Genomic DNA, 11008 nt, shown 5'->3' with positions numbered 1-11008 from the left:
GTGTCAAAGGAGACTCCACAGTTTCATAAAAACACACCTTCAGATTTGTTAAACCATTATTCTAGTCGTGAAAGCTTAAAAAAGGGACATTTGGGGAAAAGTCTAGGGGAAAACTGTGAAATGTCCCTTTTTGCATATTGACAAGTAGAATAAAGGTTTCACAAATCTGAAAGTGTGTTTTTATTAAACTATGGAGTCTACTTTGTAATCCAGCCTTGGTTTGACATTCCTGATGGAAGCTGGAAAATAACTTCAGTGTCGTGTTACTGCTATCACAAAGTTATGTTACAACTATTAGCTAATACAATTGTTAAAGCCCATTTCACTTGGTAACTTGAACTCTGGTATCTATCCATGTTTTCCTTAGATGTGCCCACACAATCTGAGTCTGCTGATGCATCAGTGTCAAGCATCAGAAGTCCAAGTCCAGCTCCCTCTGGGAGTGGACACTCCTCAACCAACCCTGGAACTCCCTCCATCGCCCCTGGAAGTGGAAACTCCTCTGAAACTACTTCAGAACGTGGTAAGTCGTATTCATAAACATGTTATGATGCATCAGATCAATTAGTAGCTATTGTTTAATTATCAAGTGACAATTTGTGATAGTCTAGTAGCTGCAACTTTGATTGCTGGATTGCTGATGGGGATGTGGGTTATGATTACCTTCATGACATAATATGCTGCACTCAAGCTATTTTATTAACGTAAAGTAAAACCTGCTGTAGGTTCACAAACCATGGATTTATGTTCATAACTAACCAACACTTGCAGGGGGATACAGACAGAGAGACACTTTAGGAGGGGTAGACAGACAGACTGAAATACAGATACAAGGAGGGGTAACTACACAGACACCAGGGTAGACAGACAGATCGACAGACACAATTGGTAGATATATTGTAGACACAGTAGGAGGGGTAGACAGAAAGACAACAGAAGGGTTAAAAAAAGAAGCAAAATTGGTCTATAACATGTATATCCTCTTCAGGGACCACAACAAGCCGTAAGCGGAAGAACAAGATGGAGGCAGCTTTGGATGTTTTCGCCAAAAAAATGGGTGAGGTGCTGGAAAAGGACAATCATGTGTTACTCCAGATGCAGGCCGCACAGCACCAACATGAAATGGCGATGATGAACTTTCTTGGCCAGCTCATCAAGGATGGACAATCTCAGCGCTGTCCCCCAGTTCCTCCCAGCCACCACTCTTCCTTTCCCCCAGGAGCATCACACCAACCACCAGAGTTCCAGCCATTATTGCCACCTTATCAACAGGGGTCTCGCACCCAGCAGCACACATATCTGCCAAGGATGCCTCAGCCTCTACATACCCGACCTCAAACATCTTATTTGCAAGACCTAGACGACCAACTTACTTTTCCTCATGATAGCCAAACATAGGTCAGCCAAACAACTAGGCAGTTTCTGTTTTTTAGTTGAAGCTTTAAAGTGAAGCAAACAGAATGCAAACTTGTTAAATAATACTAAAAATGTATTCAAGTATTCAGTTCAATTTTATTACATAAATGTAATTTTGTTTACAGAAAAAATGTTTTTCACTGCCACTGAACAACAGGGAAGTTAACTGTGAATGCACTTTAAATATTCAAGTTGCACTTTAATAAAGGCAAAGTAAAAAAAAAGAAAAAAAGAAATGCTAGTCTGTTCCTCTTTTCCTCTCAAGTGGGTATTTATAAAGGTTAAAATAATGCAGAAACATATTTAGATAACGGAAGGCAAGGTGTCTGTACTCCTCATAAAGTAACTCTAGTTAGACACTTCACGGAAATAGCGTGTAAGTGCTTCCCTCACTCTCTGTGGCCCGACGAGGTTCTCAGCGTTGCCACTGAACTCTGTGATTGGTTCTGGTTCTGGTGCATTGTCCTGGTTGTCCTCAAAGACATCCTGGTCTTCACAAACATCCCCTTGGACTTCACACAAGTTGTGTAGAACACAGCAAGCTGTAAAGTTAAAGTGACATTATAATTATTAGACTTTATTGATGTGGAGGTTGTTAGTTTGTGTTTTTCTTATGTTCACATGCTGTCTGAGATGCACTTTCTATGTTTGACACATCCACATGACCTGCACCTTCAGCGCCCTGCATTGTGTCAAACAGAATGCTAACCTCGCCTGTTTTTAAATGAATGACATACAGTAAGTTACTTATCAATAGGTACCTGTGATGACATAAGGCACGTTCATGATGTCCACGTCCAGCTGCTTGCTCAAGCACCGCCATCTGCTCTTAAGCCTTCCAAATGAACACTCGATCGTCATTCTGGCTCTGCTTAGGCTATAGTTGAAGTGGCGTTGGTCCTCTGACAGCCCACCCTCTGGGTATCCCTTCATGATCCAGCTACGTAGAGGATAGGCTGGATCACCGAGGAGCATGATGGGCACTGCTGTGCCACAAATGACTTCGGTGTCCTAAGGTGATAGAACAATATGGAAATTGATGTGTACTGTGACTGCTCCACATGAATGATGTTTACCAAGAAGCAGCATTAGCACTTACTTGTGGGAAGAGAGTTCCCTCCTCACCTCTTCTGTAAAGGTCAGAGTTCCGCAACACCCTGCAGTCGTGGACACTCCCTGGATATCCCACATTGATGTTTGTGAACCTGTGGCAATGATAACATAACATGGATAGAGAAAGAAAGATGTAGTTATAATAATAATAATCATAACTATTATGTTGCATACTAAAGATGGATATTAATGACAGTGTTTTTACTGCAAAGACTCAAAATCAAACCAAGGATATCTTGTCTGATCCCCCCCACCCCACACACACCTATTTGAAAAGTGGCTAAACATGACATTTTTCCCAGATTAGCATCCTATGGGCTCTATGCATAGCTCCAGTACTTCCTATTTCCTCTTACATTATTGAACAAACTAAGCCAGGTGTGTCTGAGCAGGCACAATGGTCAGACACACCTGGATTAATCAATTTGTCCAATAATGTAAGACAGGAAATAAAAGAGCTGCAGCTGTGCATAGAGCCCATTGCTCAGTAGTAGTAAAAAAACAACAACTGTTACCTTGACTGGTGATCACACACAGCTTGGAGGATCACCGAATGCCATCCTTTCCTATTAAAGTACTCGGTGTGGTTCTGTTGGGGTGCGATCACTGGGATATGTGACCCATCTATGCATCCCCCGCAGCGAGGGTAGCCCCACCGCGTTTGGAAGCCCCGGACGATGCGCTGCAGGTGATCTCCCACTGGGAGCTTGATGTAATCCTTCTGCAGGGCAATTAAGGCAGTACAGACCTCGCCAACAACCACGCACACCGTTGCCTTGCCTATTCCAAACAGGTGGGCAACGGTGCGGTACCCTGACCCTGTGGCTAACCACCACAAGGTGACCGCGACACGTTTGTCCACCGCGATTGCCCGCCTGAGGTGCGTGTCCTGGCGTGTGAGCGTTGCTCGTAGGCGATCCGTCAGCATGTCAAATGTTGCTCGGCACATTCTAAAATTAGCGAGCCATTGGTCGTCATCAAAACTGCCAAGGACTACATTTTCCCACCAGTCGTAGCTCTTCGGGTGGCACCACACTTGTCGCTGCACAACAACGCCTGCAGTGAGTGCAGCACGAAGCATTGCTGTGTATGACCCGACCAGCCTCCTACGGCGTTGAATGTGCCTGGTGCGTCTGACTTGTTCTGCACCCCTACTGGACAGCGATAAGGACAATATACTCATGTGAGCTGCCTCCATCTTGTTTGTTGTTTTTCTCGTCGCTATTACATGACGTCACACAATACACGCCTCCGCTCCGACGTCGTTGCTACAGCAACCAGTCAGATGGGTCACTTGATGTGGCCCAGTCTGAACAGAGCCAAATGCGATTTGGACACTTGCTAAAACAGTGTGGACAGTCAGCCCTAAAAATCGGATATGAGAAGGAATCAGATTTGAATCGGATTTGCCTGCAGTCTGAACGCGGCCTTAGTGCTAGCCTATGCACCTAAGTTGTTTGGCGTAACTTGCAACCCTCAGGTATGCGGTTTCTTTATTGTATTTAAATGTCCAGTTTGGGATAATGGACTGTGGCTGTGGAGATGTTGCATATTATATGCCCCCTTGAACGGATTAATATACATGCCTTTCATACTAGGAATGGGAATATGATGGAGAACCCCACGTGATCCAATTGTGGTTCTGGCAAAGGAGGAGCTCTGGCTGCTGCTGTTTTCTTGCCCACCTTTTTCTTATATTGATGTTTTTTGTATTTATTTTTCTGGTCGCCTTGTTTTTGGTAACCTTTTGTTGACTGTCAATTCTTGATATTTTGACCAGTTACCTTGTTTATTTGGTTTGCTTTAAACTGTTCTATTTTTGGCTTATTTATTTAATTTAGTTGAACTGTGTTGGAGAGAAGGCTTGTGGTGACTAAATGTATGAACCATTGACATTTTGAGTGGTGTTTTAGTGCCAGTGCAGGTGGGTTGTCATAGGCGTACAGGTGGGGGTCACTGGGTGCAGGGTCCCCCCCTTCTGGGTCTATTGCATGCAACTTTGTTGTGTCCTCTTTTATAGTAGAAGTGAGTTTTAAACGCCTCCATATAAAATGCATGACTAACCTGTGTGTCTTCTGCTTTGCAGTGTGAGCGGCTTGTTCTTTCCGGTGCCTGGTGGTGGTGACCCCCTCCCTTCCCCCTTTCCCTTCACGTACTCCCTCCTGTGGGTCTCTCTGACACCCTCTCCCCTGCACTGGTAACCTTTTAGGATTTTGAAGTATATTTTTGTAATAAAACAATTGACTTTTAACATGATCTCATCTTTTAAAAATCTTTATTCATTAGAGCCACCAATTGATCTGCTGTCTAAATAAAAAGTAAAAAGCTGTTTGAACTGGAACTCCCATCTCTGCTCCTTTTCTCTGTATTAGAACTTGTGTGCTAAGTTGGTATTCTCTGGGTGAAATTCCCAGAGTGGCGTTGTCACATTTGCTGGCAGGGGCTTACAGCTGCCCTTGCCACACTGGGGACCCACCCTTACTCGGGGTGGGGGAAGATGTTGTTGAGGTGTCTGAGGAGGAAAATGGAGAATACTTACTGGAGGATGAAGAACTCAGTTCCACTCCCGAGGTACTGCCACTTGAGGAAGAGGTGGAGGACAGAGGCCCGGTAGAGACATTCCCTATGCCGTCTAATACATTGCAGCGTGTCGCTGAACCGGCAGTCGCAGTTGCAGGTTATGGGGGTGGGGATGGTTCGGGTGAAGCTGAGTTAGTCCAGGCTACTCTGCGTTCCTCGCGGCAGCGGCAACCGCCTATGCGCCTGCAGTATCCTAGGTTGGGTAACCCGTCGATCTCAGTCGTACGGACACTTTTCCATAGTTTGGCTGATGCGTACGGTGAGGCTTGTACCGGTCCTGCATCCAACACTGTAGCTCCACGTGTCCATGTGGTTTAGCATCCCCGGAGTGCATGGTTTTAAGGGGGGAGTGTGTAACCCAGGTGACAAGTTATTCCTTTTTTCCTCCCCGTTAAGTCAAGTCAAAATCTCGCAGTTTTAGGGCCAGTACTCTCATGGTCCATGTGGGCCAATCGGTTGTGGCGCTGGTTGGTAACGTCACAGGGTCACGTGGGGTGGCGGGACCAACCGCGTTTAAGTATAGAACCGCGGTGTTCAGTCTCGGTAAGCGCGGTGGGGAAGCTGCAGGAGAGACGTGTTACAGGTCGGGTAAAACTATTTTAATCGCTGCTTTCTCATTTTTATGATAGCTGACAGTTAAGCGATCTGTTAATTTATAGGAGCCTCTTGCCGGGCCGAGATTTGCCGTGCGGAAATCCGAATGAGTGAGCGTAGCTTGCACGGAGACTGGTGAGTCTAATTGTTTGTAGCATTAGCCTAGCCAATGCCATTCATTTTAATAGACGCGGTTAGCGCTGGGTTGCTAAACATGCCTGGTTTCTCCAAAACTAAAGCTGAGTCCTGCAACGAATAAATTGTGTTAGTATATTGCTGCAATTTAATTAATGTGTTTTTAAGATCTTGAATCATGGCATATGTATTGATATTATGTGGTTGGATCATGGCTGCTAAATGATATTGTAAATGTCGTTTATGATTTGCAAATTATGTTTATTTATTTCCCTATTGCTGAATCATGAATATTTGAAGTAATTTACCCTAGTGCTACTAGTTTGGATTGAATTATGTGCACACTGGATTACTATTTATTGATGTATATTGTATGTATGAACTGTGGTCCTGTTTTTTAGGCCAGGTTCTGGAATGATGGCGAGCTAAGGAGCAGGCCTAGAGCCTACCGCTGGAAAAGACTGCAACCCCCCCCCCCCCCCCCCCTCCTGCCAGGCCGGTAGCTCCCTGTAGCCTACATCGAACTCTCACCCCCACTCTCACACACACACTTTGTCCCATACACCCCCTCACCTATACCTCCCCCTGGATTCAACTTTAACCCAGACGTGGGTTTTACATGAACTGTGGGTGGGCAGCCGGGTTGTGACCTGTTAGCAGTGAGCAAAACATTGGGGTCTTGTCTTTCTGAATTTTTGTCTATATACAATGGAGTGAGTAGCTACTGATTGATTGGAGTTGGCCGTCCATAATAAGTGTACACACATTTTTCCACTGTACAATATTTGCACTCGTACTGTTGTTGTTTGTCTTATGGTTGGTGTAAAAAATATTTATTCTAAAAAGCAAACCTCAGCCTCTCGTTTACTCCCTCCCAGAGCGTAGCCTAGCTTTCTGATTGCGGGTCTATTGTGATGCTGTATTGCGGTAACTAGTCCTGACCTCGAGTTTATTTACTGTGGGGGCTACAATCACATCAGAAGTATTGGAATTGATCTTTGTTATTATTATTAATGATCCTCAGTAGTGCGTGTGGCCTCCACGTGCCTGTATGCACTCCCTACAACGCTTGGGCATACTCCTGAGGAGACGACGGATGGTCTCCTGAGGGATCTCCTCCCAGACCTGGACCAGAGCAGCAGTCAACTCTTGGAGAGTCTGTGTGGCGACATGGCGTTGGTAGATGGAACGAGACGTGGGGCCCTAGTTTCGTGGCGCAGCGCAGGGTGGCGCAGGGTGGCGGAGCCGGCGTAATGCAAGTTTCGACCAGCACAGCCTTGTGCACGGTCAGTTTGGAAGTTTGGTGGATCGTCTGCGCCAAGAAGGGTGTGGCGGCACAGCAGGGGGAGGCGTCACAGATTCAACTTTGGCGCAGCAGAAGTTTCGTGGCAAAAAGCCTCGCCGAGACTGTGTCGAAAGCTCGCCAGCTCCAACCTGGTCTACTCTTGGCGTAAGGCGAATTACAGCTGGCGGAGTGGCAATTTGGCTGCCCGGGGCGCAGTGCGCACACGTCACCAAGTCCTCACAGGCAGGTTTCCACAGTTCCAGGCACATTTAAATGCAATAAGTAATCACAACAAACACTATTTAAAGCAACTAATTGAATCAACACATGAATTTATATCTATATAGATTGTCCCGTCACATCTGACGTCAGATCAAAGGCGGAGGGCACATGTAACGGAAACTCAGCCTGAGTTTGGACCTCTCGGACCAAAACATCTCCCTCTCTCTCCTGTTTTTCATATCTATCCACTGCTAATAAAACGGTCTATGCCTGGAAAAAATCGTAAAAAAAAAATACAGTGTCCGTGTCCGTGGAAACGCGCAACTCTGCCACGAGCTGGAACCGGAGTTGGGGCTGCAGCTGGTCTGAGCGACACGCGAGGTCCCGGTGTCCCGTCATTCTGGTGTTGGACGGGGAATCCGGTGCAGCTGTGGAGCGCAGATGATGAAGACGGTGATGATGATGATGATCGCCACTATTATGTCTACTGCTGTGCGCCCTGAAACCGGTTTTGTGATAGACACGCTAAAATGTGCCTACAATTTCTATAGTGATATAATATCGGCATTATAATTATTATGACTATACGCATGCACAGCGCGTGATGAGCGTGGTGGGAGCAGCGGCGCGGCTTCTGTCATCGGGTTGTCAAGTGACGAAACTTGCACTGAACCTCCCCTAACGCATTAAAGGTGAGGAGAGGAGCTCATTTGATTGGTGAAGATCTGAATCGGCTGTGTTAATCCCAGTCCACGCCTTGTCTCCTCCTCGTCTCCCACTCACGCCTTCTTCTCCTCCCTCTTTCCCACTTGCGTGGGTGGGAGTGACGGGAGGCGTCCCTGCGCTAGCCTGCGCGATGCACAAAACTCCTTTAAGTATTCTGGAGTCTTTCTCTGTCTCGTAGGATACCTACTTTCTCCCTGTTCTCTCTGAGTATTATCTGTTTGGGTCTGACCTGCCTCAGCAGTCTCCTCAACACTGGACTCTTCACTCTCCTTAAGCTGTCCCTGACCCTGGTTGAGCATCATCGGTGGTGTATCTCCGTAACTGTTTATGTCGCCCCCCATGTCACAATCCGTCTGAGTCTGGCTATCTGCACTACCCTTAGTGATGAATTTCACCAGCCTATGTTTTAGGACTTTTCCTGTGTCAGGATAATACACATTACATGATGGACTATATTTATCATAGCCTACAAAGATCCCTTTTTCACACCTAGAATCTAGCTTCTTCTTATCCTGCTTATATACGTAGCATTCAGAGCCAAATATCTGCATGTTAGATATATTAGGTGTTTTTCTGCTCTAGCCGCTTACTCTAACACCTGTTACGGATCTGAGCTGCTGTCTGTACAGCATATGTCCATAATTGCACTTGTCTCGTGCCTTATCCCGTTAGTCCTCAGTAATGACTGGAACAACTGTCCGGTAAACTCTGTGCCGTTATCAGATCTTATGCACTTTATCTTTCCATGTGGAGCTACATCTGCTATGAATTTTTCTGTAGCTTTTGTCGTGTCACTCTTTGCTTTGATAAAGTATGGAAAAATCATCCCACTGTAGTCATCAGTAAATGCTATCGCATACCTGTATCCATCTTTATCTGCTGGTTCTATAGGACCGCATAAGTCTGTGTGCACTAGCTCAAGTACGGTTGTAGCTTTAGCATCTGCATGTCTGTTTCTGCTTAGTGTAAACTTTCCCTGTGTACATATTTCACAGTTTTGATTGGACTTGTCATGTTTCCCTTTAATCGACATCCCTTCAACCACCTTTTCTAATTTTGCAACATCGTCAAAATTACAATGGCCAAGTATCCTATGCCATGTTTGAATGTCATGACAACCATACACTTCATCAACGTTTTCTACTGTGCTAAGGTAATACTCGATCATGTGGTTCTCGGGTCTCTCCATCAGCTTTCTTCACGTGGTCACGGCCTCGTTCTCGACCGCGGCCCCTTCCTCGCTGTGGCGTGTCCCACTTTCGTTCCTCTCTCCTTGCCTGGGATTCGTCAGGACACGTCCTGGCCATGTGCCCCTTTTTACCGCACGTGTAACACTCGACATCAGCCAGGTCCATTTTCTTTCCTCTTCCACGCGACCTCGTTGCCCCACTAGTCTTCATTACGTTGTCTTCTTCTACATTCACGTCATTCTTCCCGTATTTTTCAGTACTCTCATAACTTCGCAGTTTTGTTTTAAACTCGCGAAACGTTACCATGTTATTTGTCTGAGTGATGTGCACGAAGAATGGCTTGTATGAATCAGGTAGCCCCTTTACTACCATGGCTATCTGAAGCCCATCGCTGATATGCTCATCAGCTCTTCTCAATGACGTGAATATAGTCTCTGCTCGAATTATATAATCCGTGACCGTTTCGTTGCTAGCCTTATGGAGCGAGGAAAGTTCACAATATAAACTCACCACGCGGGGTTTATCCTTTCCCGCATAGTGCTCGCGAAGAATCTCCAGCGCTCTTCTTCCGTCACGTTTTGTGTCCCTCATTACCAATGACAAACTCTTGTTGTCTAGACATTGCACTAGCTCTGCATATGCCTCTCCGTTCTTTGCCTCATCTTCCGCGAGGGCTGCTTCGTCGTCCTCGTCTATCTGCGGGTCCTCCAGGATAACTTTTCTGAGGCTACGTAACTCCATGTGCGCGAGAAACCTCGTTTCCAAACGTTCGTAATTTTTCTCTTCACCGTCGAATAAAAGTCTCAACCATTTTTGACCATGACTGAGCCCATAACCTGTAGCGTTGGACATTTCCGCAGCAGTCTATCATTGTTACAGTCCTCAAAGTGGTTAGCTAGCATTAATATTCACGGGAGAAAAACACAGACCGCCATCGTCTCTTTGGTCTGGGAACTCACTGACCGTTTATTCTGCGCATGCTCACAATAACATCATAGTGCACGCAGGCACACACGCGTACATCACTGTGTAGGATATTTAACATGACTTTGTTGACACATATTATCACATATGCTTAACAAGGGTCAAGGACGAAATTTTGATTTCAGAGGTGGGGGGGACACAAGCATTTTTAATAAAACTCCAACTCTTTCAGTTCACTGTGTTTTCTAGTAGTTCTTCTAGTTTTCTATTGCTACTTTTAAGTTTACTGTTCCCTTTTTTGGTTTGACTGGTTGTAAATCATGTAGCAAAACATTATCACCCAATTCTATCCAATAGTAATAATAACAACAATAATAATAATACATTTTATTGATCAGATTATTGAGAGCTTTGTAAATGATGAGGAGGATCTTGAAGTGGATGTGCTGCTTTATTGGGAGCCAGTGAAGGTGTTGCAGGATGGGTGTAACGCATTTCTTTGAGTAATTTACACTTTGACTTCTAAAGAAGTCTCTTATGTCCACTTTTCTTTTTTTAGACATCCTGGCTGCGTCTAATTACCAAACACACGCACGCACATACGCACACGGACACCGATTCAAACGTTAATCTAAATGAAGCCTCTGATATTACAATCCTTCTAGCTGACGTGAACCAGGCAGAACAAACTCCCAACTTCCAGTAGCGGACTCCTGTAGGACTCCTGACCGCAGACTAGCAGACCGGTGTGCAAGCAAGATGGAGTGACAGCGGGGATGGCCAATCACACAAGAAACGGCAGAGCCAATCGAGGAGCTTGTGG

This window comes from Eutrigla gurnardus, assembly GCF_963514095.1.
Source record: "Eutrigla gurnardus genome assembly, chromosome: 5".
NCBI classification, from domain to species: domain Eukaryota; kingdom Metazoa; phylum Chordata; class Actinopteri; order Perciformes; family Triglidae; genus Eutrigla; species Eutrigla gurnardus.
Note: the sequence above shows the minus strand (reverse complement) of the source record.